Raw genomic sequence first — 23,618 nt, 5'->3', positions numbered from 1 at the left:
TCAAAAAAGTTACAAGATAATACAGGCTTAAAAGTAAGGTGCAAGTCTGTTTAAATTAGAATAATTGAACTTCAAAACCTATAACCTGGCTCTTCCTTCTTAGCACGTTTCCCAGTATTATTCAACTACTCAGTTTTGTGGCATAGATTTCTTTAGACTCTTTCCTATATAGGATTATATTCTGTTGACTTCTTCCATAACCAAAAAATATTCAGATTAAAAGAGTACAAAGTTGAAATGTTCTACCACCAGGCAGACGAGTGTAACTGATGTATGTCTTAAGGCCACTGCAATGTGACATGTACAGACAACACTGCATTAGAACACAAAGTTAACTACAGTAATATTAAGTATCACTTCATGATCAGATTTAGACATCATTGCACCACAATGAACATAGGCCAGAACTGTTGTGTTTAAAGCCATATTCACAGCTGAAACTCAGGTTAGCCACAACCATAAAATAATGCTAATCACAGCAGCCTTTGTCAACACAATGGGGAGAAGTGCAAAGAACTTCAGCTGAAATAAAGTGGCACAGATATGTTGAAACCATTAAAGAACATGAGTCTCTACCAGCTAAGGATCTGAGTTCCTCTATTTAATGTACTGATCATTAAAAGATGCTCTAATTTCTTGTAGTTTTACAATTTAGGGAAGCCCCTAGTGAACGCAAGTTGCCCAAGCTATCAGTGTTTCTAACAGGCAAAGCGAGAGCAAGATATTCCAAAGTCATTTGTACAGGAATTATAGAAATCAATTCCCACTTAACAGTCAAGAATGCAACATCTGTTAGTGAAGAAAACAGGACTGAAAGTTGCATCTTGCTATCAGCCTTTTTGTTACTGGTAACTATTGAACAGACTACAAAATCTGATAAGGACAATTCACTAAGGCTAAATGACTTCAACAGTGTTTCTACTTAGAAAAAAAGCTTACGACTACTTCAAGCATCCCTTGACTATATGAAGTCAACAGGAGATTCTAAGAGTAACAGAGACTAACCAACTGACATAGCATCTTCTGGTTTATGCAGATGATTACTTATTATTTTGATCATAACAGATGATGAGAACATGTCGGGAGGTGAAGCTGTTGATAAATAAGTGCAATACAGACCATAGATCTCAATTTGTAAAGTGCGTAATTTGCTGCAGAATTTGCTTCTCTATAGCATTTATATAAAACAGCATGGGAGCCTTGAGCAAAATTTCTGTGGCTAAAAACTACTACTACAGTCTCAGGCTTTCTCCTCAGGGCCAGCGTTAGCAAACTCCTATTTCTTTCACTAGGGTGTTAGAATGGTTTCATTGCAAATGCTTCAGAAATAAAGTCCATAAACAACAGGCACTTTTCAGCTCTAAGATTTAGCATCAATTCTTGCTGTGTCACTACTACCAAGGAAAAGTAGTGTCAAGTGTCACTACTAGTAACTTCCTAACTGATGATGGCTCTTCCACACTCTCGGCATTTGGATTCCTCTCCTCAACTGAAGTCCCTTAGGAACAAGATGGTATGGAATCAAGTTGAACATACCATTTTGCATGGTAAACGATCCATAGAAAGAATATTTTAAGTTCTTGCAGCATAAAATAAACAGCAAAAGGTAGACAAAAGGTGGAGGAATACAGGCCAAAAAGCATGTGATAAACAGATTAACCTGTAAGAAAGGGAGAAAATAGGGTGTAATCAAAAACTTATGTTTAGTATTAGGTCTTCATTCAGTGACACAAGATACAGCTATAACTTTTTTTTCTTTTTTTCTCTCTCTGAAGGGAAGGACCACTGGAGAAGTTAAAGAGAATCATCTAATTTGCTGTTTATTTTCTGGTAACATTCACTTATTTTACTTGTTTTAAATGCTGAGACTTTAAGAAAAATGACTTGCTTGAATGCAACTTTTCCCCCAGCTCAAACAATATCTACCAGCTTTCACATAGATTTATCTATCACATGCCAAGCACTGTTTCATTAAAACGCTATGTTCTGAAAATGACTCAAGTCAAATAGCATTTCTGTAAAATGTCTGCAGAATTAAGTGACACCAAGCTGCAGAATACACTGCTAGCTATCAAAAGCAGTAATAATTTTATGTCAGTTGCCATTTTTTGATTATAGGAAAACTAGGTAGCCATAACTTGGGAGTTATCATCATCAGGGTTTTGTTGGTCATGCCCTTCTTTGCTACTCAGAATCTGAATACAAGTTCATTATTACCCACTTCTCTCAGTGTTAGCAAGTGCACTCTCTTCCATTCTGATAATCAGACGGCATTTAAAACATTTAGCATACAGTAATAAAGTGACTTCGGAGTTTTGTAATAGGATACCTGTTGGTAACATGTTTTAAAGCCAGTTTGTGGCAAAGAGAAGAACTCATGAGACATACAACATTTCTTCCACAGTACTAGCAACTTCAGTTCTTTGCATTTTCCAGAAAAGTCAAACTGACAGCATCCTGTAATACCTTTACCATCTTGAAAGTTCTGTTGAAAGGGCCTTTTTACAAGGCTTTAGAAATAAGTGCCCTTAAATCTTCAAGGGCAGTATGAATGCCAGACCCTTCAGAGAACTTTGGACAAAGTGAGCCAGTCCTCCTGGAGGAGGCAGAGAACTCACAGTTCTGAAAATTTTTTGTTATTTTTCTTAAAGCAAAGTAACTTAACAGCTGGGATAAACATGAAAGGAGTAAGTGAAGTGCTGCGAGTTTCCTTCATTAAAACATGTTTTACAGTTCTCCATGTCGGGTAAAAGAGCCTAGGAAAATCTTTGCTCTGCCAAGACTGCTTCATTATTTTTTGTTTTGTTTAAATGAAGCAGCACAGATCAATTCAGAAGCAAGAAAAAAAGAATCCTCTGTCTCCTCTAACACGTAGGTATATGCAATGAAATAGCTTACATTTTGGCTAACTGAAATCAAAATTTCATCATTAACATTGTCAGACAAAAATATCACTTTGCATAGARAAAGCAGAATAGAGAATGTTATAACTCTTGGCAATAAGAGCAGAAAATATTTCAAACTAATTTATGTCCACTGTTAACAAGAAGATACTCAGTTATTCGAGAGMGAGAGCACGCGAGCACCCCCAAATCTGACTAAAATAACATTATTTTTTTAAAGCTGTTAAATTCAGGCAACACACAGCACAAATGCAATACCTCATTGAGAAACATTCTTTTCTTCCCTGGGAGAATTTTCACAAAGATGAAAAAGCATTAATCTCAAATCTGATTTTAAAGCCTTAGTGTTAAACCTGAGTTTATTGGTTCCCCCCCACACACCTCCAAATCCTTTTCCATAGAAAGCATACATTTTGTGGATAAAAAAGTGTTTTAATTTAAAAAAACCTGATTTTAATTAAAAACTTCGGTTTTAATAAAAGTAAGATTTTATTTCAACCAAACGAAAGGCAATACTACCAAAAAAAAAAAGAAAGAAAGAAAAAGTCATCTCCCAGTCAATTGTATCAAAGCAATGTTAACTTATAGTTCATTTTCCATTAAATGGTTTCCATTAAATGGTATATTGCTTCTAAACTGCTTGGCATTCTTGGAATGAAATAAAAAGAAAGCTATATCAGTTTATTGCAAACAAACATGCGTGCTTTAAGAGCAAAATATCTCTGGACTATCTTACAGAGAATCTTATCCAAGAGTAGGTTCACAACCCCCTAAGACATCAGCAAGACTTTCTGAGTCTTTACCAGGCATATATATATATATGTATTTAAATTTCAATGTGTCTGAGAAACCTAAGCTTTTTGAAAATAACTGAAACATTTACCTGCAACCTTTAAGACATCTTGAATGGATACCCTAAATCCAGACATAAAATGCTACATAATTCACGTCCATCTTCATGAACCAGAAAGGGAACATCTTTCATATCAGTTAGGATATAACGTTCTTGCACTGTATGTGCATTGGAGAACATTATAAAGTTGACTACATTTTGTTCTGCAGTATAGTATTGTTCTGTACATTTTGTTCAGTTAGATTAGATAAAGTTTATTTCCATTTTGATAATTGAATAAGAAGCTGAATTATGAATTCCCTTACAGCAATACAGCTAGTTGCAACCAACAGAAGAGGTCACATTAGACAAGAGGAGGGTCTACAGCTAAAGAAAACACTGGTTGCCCCCTACCTGTTCCCTGTTAGTGGTTCCTAAGCAATGCATCTGGGTCAGATGACTAAGGTATAACCCTCCCCAGTCCATGTGTCAGTCTGTCCTTCTCTGATCTCTCACAGAGAGATTAATGATCCTGCTTACTATCTTGATCGACAAAGCAGGTTCTCCTCCCTCAGGCAGCAGAGGCTCATACAGCTCAATTTACAATTTCTGCTACTGACTCCAGTTAGAGAAGGAGCACTACACAGACATCAGGTCACAAGTGTAAGACTTCCTTAACAGGGAGCTTGTAACTAGGAGAAACAAAAAAGGAAAAGTGAAAAGCTTCTCCAGATTTTAGACAGGAATTTAGGGAGCACCGAGGTTTGATGCTGCAGTAGGAAAATATTGTTAAATTGAGTCTGGCTCAGAAAGTGCTGAGGAAAAATTTATCCCTACCACAGAGGAAGGCTTTACTGAGGTCTACATGCAACAGCAAAGAAAACCAAAGTATTAATAGAAGCATAAAGAATGCTCATGGGAAAAGATCAGGACTTCCTAGACCAAGGCTCTCATTAAAAAAAAAACAAAAAAAAACAAAAAAAAAAACCACTTTTGTTAACAAAAGGGAGAGTAATTGAGAATCACCACCTACAACCATTTGGGAGAGACAAAGGTGGCAGAGAAGATCCTGTTATGGACCATGCAGGCGCACATCATGTCAAGATTTAGCCAAGACTGGAATATTCAGAGGACCAGAACATGAATTTCTTTGAACTTTAGGGGAATCCTCTAGTGAATGTAACTGTTTGGACAGAACTGGAAGGGTCTTGCCTTGACTACTCTAGGTGGGAGACAAGGTGGGGGGGCTTTACAGTTGTGAGGTGTTATTTTTGGGTTTTTTTCTTTTTTTGAGTTATTTTATGATGATAAGCATGGCATATCGGGAAAACCCTACTAGCTGCAACTGCTATTGCTCTTGACAAATCCATCATATCGGCATGAACACAATTTTCAGCATGTTACTTACTATCATCCATCAATGCCACTAGGCGGATAGAATTCAAGAAGTTCTGGAAGAGCAGAGAGAGAGGGTAAAATTCTTCAGCCAGYACACATGCTGACACAGTTCTGTTAACCTTATTGGACTGTGCTGATCTTAAACCAGTGGATTTTTTTCCCCTCTGTTTGTGAGCTTTGGGGTTGGGGAGCAGCAGAAACATCCCAAATGACAGAGATCATAAGGATTTCAGAACAATGATACCATCCAGTATTCCGACATACTCATAAGCGCTATTCTGAGACTGCGCATTAAGAACAACAGGAATGAATGTTCTTAGCTCCATGATCCAGCCCCAGTCAGAACTTCCATGGAAATGCTACCTTACAGAAAAGGAACATCTCTGTGGGTTCTGAGGGGTGTTTTGGTTTCTTTATTCTAATGTTAGCATAAAAGTTTTCCATCATCCACCACAGTAGGCTTGATAGCCTCCCATATGTAAGAAACAGTGATTTAGACTGTTTCCTAAATAAATCTTTGATTATAACCCAGTTATTACAAGAATGATATTCCAAACAGGCTTAATATATGGTACACTAGCATTGTTAAATGTTGCAAGTAATTCTTTATAGGGGAGAGAGTTTTGACACATAAAACTCTATCTAAATTTTATAACAGGCAAAAAAATTGTCCTTAGGGTTTCTTTTTTCAGGTTCTGGTGTTCTCTCCAAAAAGCAGACTATTTTCCTTAAAATCCTTGTATCTCCTTGTCGCTCTCCTTCCCCTCATCCATTCCCCACCTCTACCCTCCCTCTTCAAGCATTCCCCCGATGTTTTAAGATTTGTAAAGAGTTCCAGTTAGGCAGCTAAATCAAATAAGACCTACCTAGCAATTACTATGCCAAGTAGGGGGTAAATAAAAAAAAGACCAAAACATCCCAAATCCTGCAATTGCAATTATCTCTCTATTCATGAAATATAAGAACCACTGAAGTTGCCATGAATGCCTTCTTCAAATTTTTAAGTGTTATTGGCAGTTGAAATCCAGAACCTCTACTGAAATTTTGCTACTTGCCATTGCCAAAAACTGCATCCTTTTCTTCCTACTAGATAAATATGTAGCATAGCTGAAAGAGAATACGGCAGCTAAAAGAGGCTTAACACCACTAATTCACACATCACTGCCGCTGGGCTTTGCTGAGCATTTCATTAGACTGCTTTCTTTCCACTGGGCTAACACAATGAATTTTGCATCAGAAACCAAAAAATTCATTCACTGGTTGAAGCTGGTTGGGTTGGAATGTGAAAGTTTTGGCAAGACTAAATTAGTGGGTATATATTTACACTGTTTTCTCTGATACTAACTGAAGCAGAGCTCATTTATACAAGAAACTTACTGGGCAGTCAATTTGACTAAGTCTATTCGAAATATGTTTTTTTCCCCCCAAATATATTTAAGAGACAGCTCCAAAGGAGTATGAAGAAAGTCACCCTGTAATCACTATACTGCAAAAGTGGTATTCAGGAATCTAAGGCTACATGTTTGTCCTTCATTGGTTACAAGAAAAGCCTTCAGCTTACATCACTGTCTTTCTTGGAGGTCAGTTTCCACTAACCAACTGTGAACAGTAAGTCCACGTCCACTGGCTGTAAACATTGTTTCTTTTCTCTCCTAGTTGTAGCTGAAAATAGAAAGTTTTCTTCCTTCAGACTAACAGGATTGTCTGTCAGTTAGAGAATTGCAATAACATTACACCTGAGATTGTTTAGAAGCGCCATGAAGCTATTTTTAATAGAATGCCCTCTTCCAGAGTAAGCGTATAAGGTTATAGATTGGAACCATGATTCTCTTTCCTTCTAGTGTACTATGTCTCTTTTGTGACCCTATAGTATACCTTCTGTGGCTATTACTCCCTCTCAAAAAAAAAAATAAAATAAAATAAAAAAAATAAAAAAAATAAAAAAAAAATATAAAACCTGAAAGGAATGAGAACAACAGGAAAAATATGTAATTATGTAAAAGTTGCTTATAAAATTAAGAGCCGCTTCTCCTAGCTTTCACTGTATTTGTTATTCTACATATTCAGGCAAGAATACAAAATACCTATTTAAATACCTATTTCTCCTTCTCTTTGTCATGAAGGATATCTTGCGTTTCCAGTGCCCATGTACACTGTAAGACAGGAGTATTCAGTTCTTTGTTCCTTGAATTAGTTTTGCACACACAGTAAGAACAGACCCTAACTGACAAAACTGGCAGTTTCTTCAACTGAGCTGACTTAACTTACAACATAAACTCTGCCCTACATATTAAAAAGAAATAGCAAAATGAACATGTCACTCAGATTTCACTCAAATTAGAATTCTCTCAATACTGATTTTAAGACCCCGTCCCTGTCCCCTTCTCTCCAGAGTTCTGTTTGACATGTATCATCGGCAAAACAACTTAGAAGACTTAACAAGAATTTCAAGTTCAACACAGAAAAAATTACACTGCCCTTTTCTCCATACTGTGTAATCACTGTGATATGAAAATGGCCCATAATAACACAAGAGAAAATTTCGGAAGAATTTCTCTCAGATTTCTCTCAACAAGATAAAATTTCTTGTTGTGCAGGGGAAGATTTCAGTTAGGAGTCAGTAGCTCCAGTTAATGTATGTATGCTCATCACACACCCATAGAGTCTGTTAGGAGAAGGCACCAGCATAGATTCAGGTTATTGCACGTGCAGCATGCATGTATCTGCATTCATGTTCACTTTGATTACTTAAGTGTTGCTGCATCCAGAGCATACAAGAAAGGTTTACCCATTACAGTGTATTGGTTCTGCTTCAGATTCAGCAGAGACATGTTAATTTATGTTTTCGGCCTACAACAAAGGAAGCATTTTCAGGTGCCATAGTTTAACAGAAATTTGATGAGTCCTTTGCCACATTTAAAGTGAGCTGCTGAAAGGCACTCTGTCTTTCAACATTTTTTTCAATTTTACAGATGCTGGCTTTTCTCCATTGCACATATAGTCCTAGACAGAAAAAGAACAAAACAAAACTACCTGAGTTCACTTGAACATACTGAGAGGCAGATGAAATGTGACTGAATATCCCAAACAGGACAGGCAGGCCTAGTTAACAAAATTGAGTTCCAAACAGTCAGCGATATCATTATTATTCAATAATAATTGCCAAAAAGAAAATTTTATAAATTGCTCAAGGTCCCACATATACTATGTTTTAAATTTTCCCAGTAGGATCAATTGCTTTTAATGTAACTATGCCTAACCTCAATATTATGGTCTACAAATCCTCTCATAAGAGAGGATAAGTATTTTCCAGAAAAAAAAATCCTCTGAAAAGCTTGGGTTCCTAGCCTCCTAAGAGCTTGAAGTTTATGGCAATATTTGCAGTTGGATCTAGATTTAGTAGATGCAAACCTCTGGTTATGGTGAATGACTTCTCACAGCACTGATCACCATGTGGAATGTTTGTTCATTGTCAACTAAGTTCTCATTAAGAGAATTCAAGGATTTGACTGGTTAGTGCTGACAGCTTATCAAGATTTTAGCAAAGAATTGACATTTCCCTCTGCAAAATTTCAATAGAGGAAAAACCTTTGAAATATCTTCCTTATCCACAATAATGGAATAGAAAAGCATGATTTCCCCTCCGTTCCAGGATTTTGTGTGTATGAATCAAATGGAATCTAATCCTAACTGTCAAGACCTTTAATGGAATTTTCATTGCTGAAGTTTCCAAAGAAAAACATGGACAACATGAAAGTTTCCAAAGTGGGAAACATGGGCTCCCCCCACCTACTTTCCCTTCCCACCCCCCAAATTAATCTGCTCAGAGACCTCCATTTTTGTTATTATGACATGACCAAAGTCTATACATGTACCTGCATGCATTGTTAGGCAACAGGCAATGAATAACTACATTTGTTGTGGACCTAAGAAACTGTTGATATATTTTAGGTGCATAACAGAGTAAAGCAGTTTCACTTCCTCCAGGATTTTTACAGCATCCTGGAAAAGTCTCATGAAAGGATTTTGCCTTTGAAAACAGCAAATGTGATGAAAAGAGTACTCAGTAGCCAATAATTAAAAGACAATTACACTTTGACAAGCAAGATGATAGCATTCCATTGATAGTTTTATATAAAATGAAGACAGAAACCCCAAGAACTTCTCCATTATTTAGTGCTAGACTCACCACCCTTTTATTAACAGATACATTTTCTTCAGTAGATATTAAATGTGATAAATATCACATTCTCAAGGTACTGAAGGCTGTTCTTCCTCTCACTTGTAGATTAAGTCCACCTGATCTCTGTGAAGATGGTGCACTCTCAAGAGTACTTCCTCTGACTGATGCAGGTTATTCTCTTCAAGAAGTAGTTCAGGCACTTCCTTGACACAGCATTTCTTCATCCAGGGGCATATTCATGGGAGGATCCTTAGATACATTGTTGCTCTCTTCCTAGTAAACTGTATTTCAACCATTATGCAAGTCACAGAAGTCTGTTTTAGGATTCTTCGCTTTCATTAGAGTGCATATGGATGAGGCTCTCTCCTGGCATTTGAATAATTTGTCTTCACCTAGCAAGTGTGTGTTTTCCTTTCAGATCTTTTTAAATTAATAATCTCCTGAAAAATAATTAGAAGAATGGAAAGAGACTAGCTAGAATTATGCTGATGCACACATGCGCTATGTTTAACAGCGCCCAAGAACAGAGCCGTACTAAAGAAAGCGTTAAAACCATAGCTGCGGCAGAATAAGCAACTCAAGTGAGAACAAGCATGCATCCCATTTTCAGGTTAACACACAGCCCCCAAACTCTGCTCCTCCTTGTGCTAGCATTAACAGCCTAAGAGTTGGGGCAACCTTGATATCATTCACTGATTCAGCTAAAAACTAGCCTCTGGCTGAAGAGATCTTCAAGCAGGGATAATGGAGGCACCTGACTTGAGTGTCTTGAGAACCACTGTTACTGTCAGACAGATGTTCTTCTTTCAGACATGCAGTGAAATGGATCCTACTGCAGGTAGCTAATCTGTATTCTTTAGGATTCTAGGAGCAAGGAGTAACAGTYACATATAAGATTCTGTAGTCCTTCTCTTTCTCCAGGATTTGGTATTTATTCTGGTAAACATCTCAGAAGTCCGTGAACTCCCTCTACAGATCCCAGTGAGAGAATGCTTCAAAAAGCAAGCAAAAGATGTACCCCACATCCTGACAGAGTGCTTGAATGCTACCACTAAGCTAACAAGTTTCTTGTTTGAAATAGCTGACAACTCAATGTACAATCCTGCAAATTTTCTACAATCAGATAGTTCAGACTTTGACAAAAACGCCACAAAAAGGCAAGCTTAGCTGTATTAAAGGAATACAGCGAAGTTCTACATGAATCCAAGCCAACCTGACGAGACTCATCTTAAATACCCTCACATTCAGTTTTATGACAACTTGTGACCTCCAGGCCTTGCATCAGTAGGTGGTTCAACTGGGTTGAATAAGGAAAAAAAATTTCCATAAACGATTTGATTTTTCTAGCCCAGAGCTTTGGCCATCTGCCCAGTAAGCTCTCATAATTATTTAAAGTCATTTGGTTACAGGAATGAAAATATCTCCTCATTAAGAAGATAAGAACAAGATGTATAAGTGCCAGTTTAGAGTGTTGGGAAGGACAGCATATCACTGATTTGCTGACAGAAGAAACACTGGAGAGCAACTTCCACCCTCCTTTGAACACAGCAAATATTATTTCAATGTCCAAAGTCATAAGACTGAGTAGATGACATGCTTACAAGGATATTCTGGCTCAAAGATATTTACTTCCTGAGCCAGTGGAGGAATTGATCATATCTGTATTGTTAGCCAGACTGAAGTGAGGGGGTTCCTTCCTTTAAGGCCCAGAGACTATATGGCTGGTGGCAGTCCTTATCAGCAGCATTAGCATGGGTGGTGGTCAGGTTACCAAAAACTTCGGCAATAACAAAACCCCCTTACAGGGAATCTCCTAGAAATCCTTTCTGCTTGGCCTTTAGTACCAGTGCTGGGAGTTAAAAATCTGTAGACATCTTGTGTCCTGTAAATTTCCCTGCTTCCCTCCACTTTGCATCATCTACCCTTGCAAGAGAAGCACGGCTCCTTTTCTGCAATCTCTGCCTCTGTATTTCATGCCAGATTTCAAGTGCCTGAAGGGTGTGCTTCCATCCCAATACCACATGTATTAGCTTAATGACAGTGGCAGCATGGAATTCTCTCTCTGCAAGTTTGGGCAACTTCTCTGCTAAGTGATTTTCCTATTAGCCTTCTTCCAGAGATTATCTTGGTCTATTCCAAATTGTAGTGTTTGACACTTCTGCCTCATGACTTGTGCAACTTGATTAGTATGCCTGTTGTCTTCTGCTATTCACAGATACATTCAGTCTCCTAATTATAAAAGCATGTCCATCTTCAAAGGTGACAGCACCAAAAAAGAATGTGCAGATCACAAAACTTGCACATTTCACCGCTTGATAGTGGAAAGGGGAAGCCAGACAGTTATTTGGGGGAGACAGTCAGTGTATTCTCAGCTGTCAAAGAAAGACTCAAAGTTCCGAAGATTTAAAAAGTTTTACGGTGTGGTTTGGCTAAAGTCAAGAGCTAAGGACCTGAACATTCACCCCACTTTTATTACTATTAGATATTAGATTTTATTACTATTAGAGAGCTGCAGAAATTGAGGAGAAAAATAGTGGGTGTATTCTTTACATGGAATCATTAGATGACACAAAGGTAAAAACACAACCGCAACTGAAACTGTTACCCAAACAATTGGCACTGGCTATGTAAGACACACATGCACCTATAACAGGTTTAATTTTAAGAATGCTTATATATGTTTATTACAATAATGCCTGTGCAGTTAAGAGTAAGCATACACAGAGTACAAAAACACCACAACAATTCTTTTTTACCGTGCTGATGTATGACACTGACAGCATTCTTAGCGTATTTTAGGTTACTTGCCCTTGGAAGGGCAAAAGCTGCCAGTTCGGGGGGGGAATATATTTTGACAAATACAGATTTTTTTTCTTTAACAAGTGAATTGTTACTGCTTGCATTACTAAAAACTGCTTCAAGATTTTTGATACAAGAATCACCTCTCTATCCTGTAAAGTCTGAGACACATCTGTAGCTTCACATTCACAGCTACTTATACAAATATTTACTCATACTTGCAAATGTTTGCGGAGTGTGGCTCTAGGTATTATAGGCAACTTATTTGCTAATCTAGTGAAAAGCATAAATCCTTTAAAAATACATCACATAACTAATGCTGCGAATATAGATTTAAAGCCCACAGTAACAATGACTATTGATGCAGACAAATGAACTGAYGGTGTACGAGCCTACTATATCAAGGTTTCACATTTATGAAGTGAAGTTCTAAAAGGAAAAAATTACCCTCCCAGTAAATGTCTCTCTACACCACTTTATTTATTTTGAGCCACAGGGCAGGTATATAAAATGCAAGTTCATGGTTAAAATTCAATACTTGAAGGTGTCCTAAGATATGCCGAACCTTAGGAAAGGTCAAAGCCAGAAATAAAATATACAGACAAAAAGATTAAAAATACCACATTATAATTTCTTTGCAAGTCACAAGATTCTCTTTCAGTAGGCATTCATATTTATATTTTCTTTTTAAAAGCTTGGATATTAAACCTATGTGTAGGCAAAAAATAATCAACCAGATCTTCCACAAGTGATAAATGCACAGAATCTGCCAGTGACAGCTGCCAAGTGCTCTGTACTTTTGTTAAGTAGGTGACTTCTTTAGGTGCCTAAATACAGAGCAAAGAGCTTAGATTTAGGAAGCTTCCTCCCTCCCCCAATGTTGCCTATCATCCATACTTGTGAGTAGTAACAACAACATACCATAGTAATAAGGCTTAGCAACCTGAAGTATGATCTTCAAATTAAGCCATCAGCAAGCAATAGCATACAATATACCATCTTACACCCAGCTTTATATGACTAACAAAATAAAGTTCCACCTATCAAGTTAGAATACTCCAGCTGAGCCTTACCCAGACTAGCAAATGCTAGCTTCACTATTAAAATAGCTGCATTTTGAGTAAAAGTAAGTAATTGTCTAGGAAAATAAGGGATTTGGTCAGCTTTTTAGAAGTGGAAGAGCAGCGAAAATTGAAAAGGGAAAGAAAGTGACTTTTATTCAGAATGAAGAGAGTTTTCCTGGCAAGTCCATCAGGTGATGGAAGTCATAAGTGATCCATCAATCAGAAAATGTTCACTAACATCAATTTAGTTTTACATTAGTGGAGATTCTGGCTACTACTGTCTATGGTTTTGATTGTTCCTACTTATTTCAAATGCTTACCAGATAGCAGAAAGGAAAATGTATTAAAAAACAAGAAAAAAACTCAAAAGCCTCATCCAACCACTTCTCACTCTATAATGATGGGTACTATAAGGAAAACCTTCAACCACAACAAAGCTAGAACTTGACACTTCAGTTGAAACAAGATTGGTTTCTTTGAGTTTGTTTATAAGAACAGCGGCAACAAAAGGACAAACCTTTCACTGCCATTTTCAAACAAAAATTCACTATAAAAAAATTCTGACTTCATATCAGTCTGTTGTTTGGACACTATCAATTAACACATTAGGTGGAGTTTTCAAGCAGAGAAATCACTATCAAAGCTAGGACAAAGCAAAGCAATTCCTATTCTGAGGCTCAGTTAAAGTTACCAGACCCTATTAAGGAGACTTAAGAGGATGTGTAATAGCACGTCACAGTAGATAAGAGTACATAAAAAGGGTAAAAAAGCATCCAGGGATTAAAAAAAACAAAACAAAACAATTCTTAAAGCAACACATACCATGGAAAAGGTTGCCTCCATTCCCCCCCCCCCCAAAGAAAAGTGCTTGCTTTAAGAGGCAAGGTTTCTAACCCCAATGTTCTCCATGCTTTGGGACAACTGCAGTTTCCTCCCATGAAAAAAAGCTTCCCTGCATCTCTTCCTAAGAAGATCCCCAAAGATATGTTAGGTCTTCTTTAATGTATCATCTACCCTACCACCACAGTTATCTTATCTGCTTTTTTCTCAAGAACTGATGTAGTTGCAGAAGTTTTTCTGCACCTCATGATAATTTTTATTAACACCAAACACAGCTTCATACTTTGCCTTGTTATTAGGTTCTATGGCGGTAGCAGTTATTGCATTGCTTTGGGTAAGTTTTGTAAGGCTTCCGAGTTTTGATAAGGTCATTAATCACAATACGACTATGCTAATCCAGAATACAGAGGTGCCCATAACAATGGTTATTAAAGAGTGGTTATTGTTAGCATTCTCCTTTGCTTACCTGTACAGATTTTCTCTGCTTAGATAGTACCTTTTATTAACAAATATAGAAGAAAATGAGGACGAAAGTAACACTTGTGTGCTCCAGTTGAAAGTCCTTCTGAAGAGTCAGAGTAGGATTGACCTTGTGAGCTGCCTGCCATCTCATTATATCATAATTGACCTCACATCCTAGTGATTTCAGCGGCAGTTGAAAATATTCAACACCTGGCAACACTTGGAATTAAATGACACAAGGCACTTTGAAATTCACAAATGAGAAAAAATATAAATAGCATTGAATTCTTTGCTCCTCTCTATGGTTGCTTGACACTGCAAACCTTCTGCTGACTGCAAGCACTTGTAGTCCAAGCATTTGCTAACCAAAATGCTGGCTTCTTTCAAAACAGCTTCTGAAAGGTCAACACCTACAGAAATCACCTTGCCAAAGAGCACAATTTAGCTGTGTTTGGCAGGCTGCTCTTCTCATTACATATTTGTTCTTCATTTATCTCTCAAAGTTTGCTACTCCCTTCTCTTCAGAAGGGAAAGAGGTTAGCAGCTTTTGTGTTTTGATCACTAATCTAATCAGGTCTGAGGAAGTATGTCTAAAAAAAAAAAAAAAAAAAAAGATGTTTTGGTATTACTTTATTCCATGCCTCACCACCCACAGAGGCTACATACATGCCTGTATGCACATCCATAATACAAAGCACAGGTTACATATGACCTGAAGCAGTTAGAAACCCTCAAAAAAATTGAGGAAGACAGTCCTGGGAAAGAAAACAAAAAGACTGAATCTATTTCTTTCTTGCAAACCAAGGCTTGCTTCCTTTGTAGCACCTATATTTTGCCAAACACTTTATTCTAAATGCCTGAAGGGGCATTGGCATGGGATTCTTTTCATCCCATTTGGAATACTACATTCCTCATAACACTGTAAGTTTTTGTTTTGTTTTGTTTTAAATCAGAACCAGGTACCATGAGGTACTAAGCATCCATCCACAATGTGAATTCAAGAGAAGCTGAGATTACTTATCTCTAGATAAAATGCACTCAGCACTTCACAGGATTAAAATCTATCAGGTGTTAACCCCATCAGGGTATAAGGAGGGGCTCCTAACATTATACCTTTTTACAGTTGGCCTGCTACAAGAGGTAGTTCTATGAGTAAGGCAGCAGAACTCCAGGGAGTCCAATTCCTTTCCTAAGCCTGCTAAATGTTTAACATGCAGAACATCAGAATGACATATCAGAACAATGTAGCTTCGAAAGAGCATATAGAGAGCACAAAATACAGTGATTTTTCTCCAGAACATTCCTCTAGTCTCCACAGATGTATGGTTTGCAGAGTTCCTGAGCCAAAGGTGGTGCCTGGGTAAACTATAGCCCTGACTGAAATTCTGTAGCAAGGAGTCCAATGCATATGCAGAGAAAGTTTCCCTCCTTGGTTCTGTTTTTCCCTCCCAACCTTCTACTGTTTCATGTGTCTAGCAGTTGTGTTAGCAGACAGAGAGCAAGCATTCTCTACAGACCACCTCACTCCACTGATGATTAAACCTCAGTCACCTCTTTTCCACACTGAAAAGTCTTAGTTTGATGATTGCTCATTCAGAGGACAATATACAGGGAATACACACATGGCTGAGTGCAGGAACTGCCTACCCCAGACCATGCATGCCAGCTCTTTTTCTAGCACTGGCACCTGTCTGACACAATAATGAGTGAGTTCAAGGAAGCTAAACTGCAGGAAGCCATTTCTTTTGCAGTTAGGCTTTTTGGCAGAGTGTTTGGCTCTCTAAATTGACTCACTGTGGAGTCAGACAGGCACTAGAGCCATCACATAGGAGAGGGCAAGTCTGTGTGGTGAGGAGCAGCAATGGAAGCCACAGCAGCAGTAGTTTAGAACAGCTCCACTGCTGTGGAACATGCCCTCAGTGCCCTGCCTGGACCTGACTGCTCTGGAGCTTGGCTGCTTCTCTATAAGCTAGGCATGACAAAAACAAAGCTCCCTGCATCAGAGGTGCGGGTGCAAGGTACACAACAGTCTCAGGTACTAGCTTATATGTAAAGCTACACTTGACCTTTTCACTTCACAGCTGCACTGCTTTGGTGTGAAACAGGCAGTTTCTGCAAGTAAACAGTCAACTACAGGCTTACAGCCAGACAAGAAGTGCACACATGATATACAAGATTTATCATGTATATTTGTAATAGTCAAGTGTTTTCAGTGCTCTCTTACAGAGATGTACTACAGCTTACTGTGCTTGAAAACAGGCAGTATAATTTCCAGAGTTTGAATAAACTCTATTAGTTGTACCACGTTTCATTTTCTTCAAGGAGCTCCCTAGTAGCAGCTTATTTTCTAAATCTCCAGCTAGTCAGCTTTGGTTTGCGAAAGGGGAGGATGAAGACATTTTTTCATTTTACTTCATGTTTTTTATCGTACAATAAAGCTTATTGTTAAATTGTTTTTTCAGTATTAATAGCATTCATATATAATGTACCTAGTACTTAGTGCAACAGTAAACACAGATCCTTCTCAGGCTCTCTTATGGGTGTGATTCTGTTCTCAGGCAGACCAAAGCACATCAGCTGTGTGACTGGAAACAGGATCAGGTCTTCTGCCTGTAGCACAGTGAAAGCATGTCCTTCCTGCAGTCTCTCTGGTAAGCCTAAGTAGTAGTATGAAAGACTTTTAAGATACAGGAGGCATAGGTGATCCAAAAGATAAGGACAGAAGTCACCCGGACTTGAATCCAGAGGACAAGGCATAACAGGCCAGTGATGGACTCTGATCCAAACACCCCTACTCTTTGTGCAGTTTGGAATCCCAGTTGAAATATCAGAACATAAGCCCATTCCTAATAGCATAGAGTAAAAGGAAAACCAACATGAAAAACTGAATTGCATGTGTGGTTCTAAAAAACACAATAAATGCTTCAAGTAACCTAATATATATACATAAAAGAACCAACTGTTGACAGCAGCTAGGTTAACCAGAATCAAGACATGCTCCATATTGTTATTCCTCTGGAAAGCGAGCTTTGCTAAGCAATAATACTTTTTGGAAATCTGCCCATCAGTTATGCAGTTGATGCTTTCATCACAACAACAAAACAAAACAAAACAAGAGAAAGAAAACCCTGAGAATATCCTTTTATTTAGAGCAGGATAGGTGTTTATGATAGCAGCATCCTCTTTCTGGAAGTCAAATCATTGAAAGCTACACAGAATCAAGCAGAGATTACTCTGACTGATCCTCCTTCCACTTCCCTTTCAGAATAATAAAACATGAGCTAGGCAGAACTATTTCTTAAATTTGGAAAAAGGGAAGGGTAGGAACAGCTCTCAGAAACCTTCTCAGTTCTGAGTCGTAAGCATGCTGATATACCCCACCCCCAAGCACCCACACAATCTATGAATAAAAACAAGAGGATCATGTAGTGACAGAACATATAAGTCCTAGAACATGCTTTTGCAAATGCAAGAYGTATTTATTCAAATATAAGTTAGAAATAGCAAAATAGCAGATGGCCAATAGTGACATCATTGAAAACCCCACACTTCAAAACAAGCTACTGCAATAATTCTTAAAATAAAGTGTTAGAATTGGAATAGATCCTCTAGGCCAGACAGAAAACTTGGTTCAAACAGAGCAACTCAGATTACTTTCATAAATGGATTGTGCACCATTAGCTAGTTGCATCTTTTTTTGCATTTTCCTTGCAGCAGAAGGCTGCTTTAGGTGTTCTTCTGACAGAAGAATTTTTTTTCAGAACTCCTCACTACAGGCCAGCTTCTCCTGCCAGGTTCGAAAGAACTCTTTAGTTCTTCCTCCCCAGCTCCATCAACCAGCTCTGAATTTGTGGTGGGTTGTTTTTTGAGGGAAGGGGGATTTTTTGCTTTTTTTGAGTGTAATAATTTCATAACCTCATTCCCACTGTGCTGTTGGGCCCTGTATTTGAAACTAAGATCCCTTCTAAAGACTAAGGCAGAGTATTCATTTGCTTTTTAAGCTATAGCTGCATTAAGAAAAATAAGACAAGGAAAAGAATAAAGTTAGTATGGCTGGAGAATTTTGTTTTTAGTGTCCTTGGAAAAGGTTGAATTCACCCAGTTTCTCATAGGCTTCCTGAGTAGGCTGAACCATCTACGTATTCAAAACTTTTCACTGACAGTTTCTTCTCTTGCATGTTAAAAACCTTTTTGGGGAGGGATGGGGGGGGGGGGGTCAGTGGGAAGCTTTCACCTCTTCTAAGCCTGTTAACGAGTCAAAAGTAAACAGAAGTTCTTTTCTCTCCAAGAAACCACTTTTCCTACAGCATACCATCAGGCAAGTTCAAGACACTCCCCAAACCACCCTAGATGTGTTGACATTAATGTGTCTTTGTATCAAGCAAAGGACAACACTAAAAAGCTTTGCTTTAAAGCTATGACCAAGCATTCTTCATTACTCTCAGAAATCCAAGTACCTATGTTGTCAATCCATCAGAAGCTTGCTTATACCAGCCTCTTGCTTGTGGCCATAACACAAACTGACATTAAAAATGGAAGCTGAACCCAGAATCCCGGGCTTCCACGCAAAACAGACTATAAAACCGTAGGGCACACTCCGAGTTTAGCATGGGCTACGCCCTACACAGCGTTAGAGGCAGTGCTTGAAGCGTTCAGACTTGCAGAGTTCAAAAAGCAGTGCTGCCGCCGCTGCCGTGCAGGGTACCGGCTTACACCAAGCGCTTTGCACTCACCGGGAAGGCGGCACGGGCCGAGCGGAGAAGGAGAAGGAGCGCCGCGCGGCGTCGCCTGAAGGGCAGCGCCGGCCCCGCCGAGACGGGCAGGGCGCGGCGGCCGCCGCCGCCATCTTGTGGCCGTTGTGCGCACTTAACAGGGGCCGCCGTAACCGACGGCGCTAACGGCAGCCCGCGAGCGGAGCGGCCCGGCGGCTCGCTGTGGGGGCAGGCCAAGCAGGCGCAGTACCTGGCGAGGCTGCAACGGCCAACAGCACCAAGCACCTCCTGCCTTCCCTCTGCGCCATGCTCCCCTGCCCTCACGCAGCCCCAGCCTCGGTCACTGGAAGCTTTCTGCTGGGCTCGGAGGGCTCTGACAGGACTGCAAACCAGCCACAGCCCAGAGGGAAAACAAACAAACAAACAAACAAACCCAACCCTCACAATAAATACTTCTGCAAGCCCGTTATACACAGAGAAACCCAGACCACAAAACCAGTATCAAAATTGAAAAGCAAAACACTCTACGTGACTTCAGGGATAAAAAGAAGGTTCAACTTACCATCCCCCACATTTAGAAATAGCCTTAAAGGCTCTCGTCCTCATCCCCTACTAGCAACTTCGCCAGGTTGCACAGCTGCCCTTCCTCTCCTCTGCCACCACACTTAGCTCCATCTCTCCTGCGTTAAGAGGTCCTTCTGGAGCTCTAAATGAAGCCATCTTTTCAAGACGGTGCTTCTTTTGGGGGCGGAAGAGGCAGCGCCCTTCCCCAAGCGCTGCCTTGCGGAGAGTGCGGCGAGCCCCCAGGCTCCCAGCGCCGGGGCGGCCCGGAAGGTTCTGGCAGCGGGGGGGGGGGGGCGGCTGCACCCCGCTGCGAGCAGCTGCGGGCAGGCGAAAGGCAGTGCCACAGGGTCACCAAACACATGCAGAAGTGACACCAGGGCAGCTGCTGAAGTTGGGCTCTTCGCACGCCGCAAAATGCAGAAAGGCCCCAGAGAGACAACAGAATTACCCAAATGCACCAACGAACATTAATGTGATAATATTGCTTGGTTATTTCCAGGATTTGTCACAGTACAGTTTTAATCCTTTCTTCCTTGGGTTTCTTGCTGTGCTGGTCCTGTATCAGATCCTGTAAATTCTTGGTACACAAGTTTTCTTCTTTGTGTTTCTCTATAGACACAGATTTATAACAGTATCTTTTAAGGTACAGCTATTTCTGTAGAAAGTCAGCAAGGCTAACATTAAAGTCGGGTCACAATTTCCACTACAAACACCTATTTCCAGAATTTTACTACACTTGAATAAAAGTGCCCCACAAACAGAAATAGTACTTGGACAAAAGCAATTAAAGATTTAAAACAGGGATCCAGTTTTGCACCTACTATCACTGGTTTTATAAACCTAGTTCACTTTTCAGAGATTAGGAATCTGACCCTTTAAAAAACATAATTTGTAAGTGCAAAGTAAACATGTTGGTGTCAGACAGCTGAGTGTCTGTCACTAATGACTGACAGCTGCAAACAAAACTGTAACTGAGGTTACTGTTCTGCAGTGGGGACAAGACAGTTTGCCCATTTTGACAAAAAAAATGCTAATGAAGATTTGTTTTAAAAGGAATGAGAAGCATTTCAATGCCCCAAACATTAAATCCTTCATTAATGATGTAAAGTGCTGTACATCCTTCCAACACCCAGGCTAAACATAGATGATGGCTGTATGGTGCCATATCACACTCAGCCGGGAATTGCCTTTACTTTATAGTCTGTCAGAATGTTTTAGTGACTGTGAAAGATGAATAAAGAAGGATTACTTTGAAACTTTCTGAAAAGGAAAAAAATGCACTAGGGAATTTTAAACAACAGTAAATCTAAGACCTATTGCACAGCACAAGAGATCTCATGAGAAGGGAAGAAAGCCTTTCAACTGTGAAAAGTAATCACAGAGAGAGATGCCACCACAGGACCACTGATGAAACATATTTAAGAAGGAACCAGAAAAGATAAGTAGCCAGCTTTTGGGCAGCATTTTGTTCCACGGATTCCATCCTCACGGATCAATACAATACTTACTGTCAGTGCAGATTACAAGTTACTGCTGTTGCTGTTATGACAGACATCTCAAATATATTTTCATGGGTCTTCCCTTCTAAATTAAAATGGGTGTGCAAAGACTGGGGGTTGAATTCAAAATAGGGACTTAAGCACCATAGCGCTGTGCATTCCAACACATAATTATGAACAGAGATAATCTGGGCACAGCTTCATCATGCCCAGAGGGCCAGTGCTGGCCTAAGGGGCAGTTCCACCCTACCTGCCACATGTCTCCAGCCCTTCTCACGTTCTACTACCAGCATTTGTCAGTTGATCCGGCAGTAACATTTTGTTTATTTGTTTGGGTTTCACCACAGGGCTACATGAATGATAGAAATAGCATATGGGAGGGCAGTAGGAACCAGACAGTTCCTTTTAGTAGTAGCACAGAAGGCAGTTGTGAAACTGCACTTTCTCACACCTAAAGAATAGAAAGCAATGTTTGTCAAGGCAGGAGACACCTTTTATTAGACTATCTAATGCTGCTGGAAAAAAATTAGCAGTTTCAAACACTCAAACCCTTCTTCAGGAAACCTACCTCCTGAGGTATGTATCTGCCTGAGATAGTCAGTACAGTACTGAGACAGGTAGTTATTTGTCAAAAACAAACAAACAAAAACTTTGATAATCTTTGGGCCAGAAAGGGAGTGAAAATGACTCCACAGCTTGGTGGCTGGAAAATTTATTTGTAAGACCCAAATTCCAGTTCCTGTTGCAATTAACATTAGGTTATTTTGTATGTAGTGAAACTGTTTCAACTGGAGGCTACAGAAAACTTGCAACAGAATATTCTTGATCCCACTTGCTAAGATAGTCTTCTGACAGACTCAGATTCTGTCTGCAAACTGGATGGCAAGTGAACTGAGCCTCTCCTTTCTTCTGTGCTATGTGACATAAGCTTAAGCTAGTGAGTGTATACAAGGGATGTTACCACTTCCTTTGTGTTTCCAGGAGGGCTGTGCAAGTAGGAAAGACAGGAAAATACATAATCTGTAAAACTTGCAATAGCTTTGATTTGGGAGAAGTGCTATGATGTTCAAGCCATATGCACTTTTTCACATGAACAGTGTCTGAATCTTAGTGACTCCTGACTTTGACTTAGTTAGGTGACAGCTACTGTCTCATAGGGGAAAGTTCTTATGAACAGTCTGTAAGGGCACGAACCTGTTCTCTCAGCTTCTGAATTTCATCTCTCTGATCTTTTGCCTGTCCTCAAGGTTATTCAGTTCCTTTTTATGATACTATGTCTCTTGCATAGTGACAATGTTTCCCAGCTGCGTGCCAACAGCAGGTTTCATTAACAAACTCTTCATTTTTGCACAAAGGTCATTAATGAAAATATCACATATGTTTGCCTAAGACAGTAATAATTTACCACAGAACTAAAAGGGCAGGGAAGAATTTGAGTTACATCAGAATCAGACAAAACAAGATGAACTGACCTGAAATCAGTGGCCTGAGTAAAAGCCACACATAGAAACTGATTCCAGCAACAGCAAATAAGTAGCAAAATAATCTTGTTATTAATTTATCTGGAAATAATAAATAAAGAAAATGCTTGTTATTTTTCAAGAATCAGAAATCTATATATACCACACTTTTATTAAAATACAACAGTGGATATAGATTAACAAATTAGTCATTTGCATTAATCAATGTTTTATTATTATCTAAAATCAAATTAAAGGCCTCCTTAGCCTTGTGTTGCATGCCAGCTAACTAGCATGATCACCCACCAATCTGGTCAGCTGAAGGAGTGCATACCTACCAACCAGAACATCCAACTGAGGTAACATTTTTGRTCCAGTCTCCAACTGGTTCTCGAGAAGATGCACAAAGGAGTTCTCATAAGCAGGGTGAATTGCTATCCTGGCCTATCAGGAGCCCCTAAAACACAAAATGAGTAAGACATCACATCACATCACTTAGTGTGGGGCTTAATTGTTGAAGACTACAAGATACACAAAACTAATTTAACATCTACTACAAGTAAGCAGGGGAGACTGGATTCTTGTGTTGTTTCCTGGTGTTGTTAGATCAAGACCTTCTTTCTTCCTTATTCTCCTCCACTCCCTCCTCCTTGTTCATTATTTAGAGGTTCCCAGTTACTGTGCAGAACCCACTTCCTCTCTGCAGTCAAGAACTTTGTCATGTTCACCTTGGCATCAAGCCTTATTTCTTGCTTCTTGTGCCACATCACTTGTTCCTTTTTTCTGTTTGTTTTGTTTTGTTCCTGAAAATATTTTAAGCTGCCTTACTCTAGACTGTATTAATATGGGGTTAGATTAATAAAACATAGTTGATTTGTATTCACGGGGTCAGGTCTTCTTTC

At 39.2% G+C, this 23,618-nt stretch overlaps 1 protein-coding gene across 9 annotated transcripts in view; it reads right to left on the bottom strand.

Annotated features, from left to right (window-relative positions):
- The window catches only part of GALNT18 (polypeptide N-acetylgalactosaminyltransferase 18), a 346,024-nt gene that overhangs the window by 261,420 nt on the left and 60,986 nt on the right, over window positions 1–23,618 (bottom strand). For 8 of the 9 annotated variants that reach the window (XM_026082494.1, XM_026082493.1, XM_026082497.1 and 5 more), the window contains 2 exons: window positions 23,055–23,173; window positions 22,729–22,818 (listed from right to left, as the gene is read on the bottom strand). The gene's annotated coding sequence lies outside the window, so the exon portion shown is untranslated. Of the gene's footprint in view, window positions 1–22,728; window positions 22,819–23,050; window positions 23,174–23,618 lie in introns of all 9 variants that reach the window. The other variant, XM_026082495.1, reaches the window with a different exon arrangement.

The sequence above is a fragment of the Apteryx rowi genome, unplaced genomic scaffold (assembly GCF_003343035.1).
Source record: "Apteryx rowi isolate R43461 unplaced genomic scaffold, aptRow1 scaffold_58, whole genome shotgun sequence".
In the NCBI taxonomy this organism is placed as follows: domain Eukaryota; kingdom Metazoa; phylum Chordata; class Aves; order Apterygiformes; family Apterygidae; genus Apteryx; species Apteryx rowi.
The sequence above is the reverse complement of the archived record's forward strand: the minus strand, read 5'-3'. Positions and strand labels throughout refer to the sequence as shown.